The following is a 2,908-nucleotide window of genomic DNA, read 5'->3' as shown; positions in this document are numbered from 1 at the left end:
GGGAGAGAGATAGAGAGTTTGAAACATCGATGAGAGAGAAACACCGATCAGCTGCCTCTTGCACATCCCCTCCTGGGGTTGTGCCCGCAACCAAGGTACATGCCCTTGACCGGAATCGAACCTGGGACCCTTCAGTCCGCAGGCCGACGCTCTATCCACTGAGCCAAACCGGTTAGGGCTAGAGACTATTCTCTTAATCATCATGTTTTACTGCTATGAACTAAATTTGGCCCAGGCATTGCAAATTTTTTATCTGTGTTAGAGCCAGGTACAATCCCATAGAGCTTTCTGTGATGACAGAGATGTTCTATTTTGTGCTGTCCAATGAGGTCATCACTTGCCACATGTGTCTGCTGAGTACTTGAAATGTGGCTAGTGCATATGAGGAACTGAATTTTTAATGTTATGACATTTAAATAGCTTCATGAGACTAGTGCCTACTACACTGGGTAACATGGCTATAGACCCTTCTATCTGTGTTAGTTTTTTCAATGCCTTAATTTTTTTAATAATTAGCATTTTAAAAAATTATTTATTTTATTTTTTAATCCTCACCTGAGGACATGCTTAGAGAAAAGAAGGGAGAGAGAGAGACAGAAACATTGATTGATTGTCTTCCTTATGTGCCCTGCCTGGGAGTGGAACCTGCAACGCATGCATGTGCTCTGACCAGGAATCTCACCAGCATCTTTCAGTGCACAGGAGGACGCTCAACCAACTGAGCCACTCCCACTGAGCAAAATTCCTTAATTTTTTAAATTTCATTTTTCAATGCCTTATTTCCTATCACCTCCAACTGACAGAGTGTTTTATTGTAGTCTTTGTTTTTTGTTAATCCTTGCCCGAGGGCATTTTTTCCATTGATTTTTAAAGAGAGAGAAACATTGATTATGAGAGAAACACACTGATGGGTTGCCTCATGAACATAAGTGCCCTTGACTGGGAATCGCATCCACCACCCTTTGGTGCACGGCTGATGCTCTACCACTGAGCCACACCAGCCAGGGCTGTCGTCTTCGTTTTTTTAAAGAACATTTTCTCTCCTGTCTTTTTAAACCATGTTCTGGGGGAGGACTTTTGATATTCATTGACTCGTGGGGCCCAACAGCTACTTTCCTCCACAGGAGAATCCTGTCTCTGATAGGAATCCTGCTACTCTCTCCCAGGGGCAGAAATGCAGCAGCCATGGGTTTTGTTTTCCAGATTGTATTTCCCCCTCTTTGATGTATATTAATATGTGTAAAAAAGATTGCAAAGATACATGCCACAATGTTAATGGTTATGTTTGTGCAGATGAATAATTAATATATCACCTTATTTTCTTTTTTGTGCCTTTACATTTTTCTACAGTGAACGAGTAGAAATCATATGAAATTTTGAAATCATATGAAAATAGTTATAAAACAATTCTCTTGAATTCCCAGGATGTCAGCAAAGGAAAGCTTCAGGGAGGAAGCCTTGCAGAGGACCAGAGAGCAACCTGTCCAGGTGCGGGGAGGGGTTGCACGAGGAAAAAGAAAATTGAGGGATTATCTGAGGGATTATCTGTGGGGAAAATTGGATTATGGGGGGTTTACAGAGTCCTGGGAGGGTGTGGGATGCTCATAGATTCAAACAAAGCTGAGCTGAGGCAAAAAGAGTAAATTAACTCAAGGGACATGTACTTGGGTCTGTGGTCCTTGATAGTTACATAGTCATAATATTAAAAGCATGAAGTATGGCTTTTAACCAAACTTGGGTTAAAAGTCATTGAGAAGGGAGTGAAGTAAGATGTAAATCCTCCCAGTCCATAATAGGAAGCCCATGGGTAAGTAATGTCTGCAAATGAACATTGAAGGAATACCAATATAAGTTTGTTATTAGACATGGGGCGGGGGGCGGTGATGGGTGTAAATACAGAAAAAGCAGCTAAAAGAAGTTAAAAGTGTTGGATCTGAGGAGCTGGATTTGGGCTAGGATAGGGGGAACAGAGGGCTTCTGTTTTTCCTTAACCTTTTTCTTCTATTTGACTTTTTAGATTTTAGGAAAAATCTGAATCTATATTCTTTATTAAAGATAACTTTTTTTAAAATATGAAACCCTTCACGAATTTGGTTGTCATCCTCGCGCAGGGACCATGCTAATCTTCTCTGTATCGTTCCAATTTTAATATATGTGCTACTGAAGCGAGCGCGATAACATTTTAAATAGAGTTTTAAAAAATTCCTTTTACCCACCAAAAAACAGGTGTGGCACTACCTTGGCTTTCTCTTCTCCTGGTGATGGCAAGTGTATCCCTGCTTCCTGGTCTAGTCTAGGTTGGGCCACATTCTTGTCAGGCACGGTGACCAGGCTGCACACCTTGCCTGCACAGGCTGAATGACTACAACATCAGGAAGGACTTCCCAACACCTTCCTTTGGCTCTGACAGTCTCATCTTCCTCAGGCAGCCACATCGCAGAGGTTTGCTCCACAAGAAAATTGAATGGCTGAGTCTGATCAGCAGCATGAACCCTAAGGCCAGAGGATGGAGCTGGGAGTGTAGAGAAGGGAAGGAGCCCAGGGTATGGTTCTGTCCATTCATTATCCTGTCCAGGCACAGCTGGAGGTGGGAGAGGTACAGGAGACAGACAGGACCTGGTGTTTGCATGGGCTCTCTGCTAAAGAGTCCAGGACCAGGACAAACTCACAATGTCTATTCTAGATAATCCAGGACCTTCTCCCACCCAACCCCATAGGAGGCAGACGGCCTAAGGAAGACAAGATAAGCTGCCTGGGCAAATCCTCTCTTCCTACTTCTCTCCTACGAGCCTAGCCAGGAGACTGAAGGGTCCCAGGTTTGATTCAAATCAAGGGCACATGCCCCGGTTGCAGGCTCGAGCCCCTGTAGGGAGCATGCAGGAGGCAGCCGATCAATGATTCTCTCTCA

General features: G+C 43.6%; 1 non-coding gene across 1 annotated transcript; it reads right to left on the bottom strand.

Moving 5' to 3' along the window:
• Window positions 1–2,066: 2,066 nt before the first annotated feature.
• On the bottom strand, window positions 2,067–2,173 carry LOC111827999. Its single transcript, XR_002831755.1, has one exon. It is a non-coding gene; the product is annotated as a U6 spliceosomal RNA (small nuclear RNA).
• Window positions 2,174–2,908: the final 735 nt, after the last annotated feature.

The sequence above is a fragment of the Myotis lucifugus genome, unplaced genomic scaffold (assembly GCF_000147115.1).
Source record: "Myotis lucifugus unplaced genomic scaffold, Myoluc2.0 scaffold_262, whole genome shotgun sequence".
NCBI classification, from domain to species: Eukaryota; Metazoa; Chordata; class Mammalia; order Chiroptera; family Vespertilionidae; genus Myotis; species Myotis lucifugus.
The sequence above is the reverse complement of the archived record's forward strand: the minus strand, read 5'-3'. Positions and strand labels throughout refer to the sequence as shown.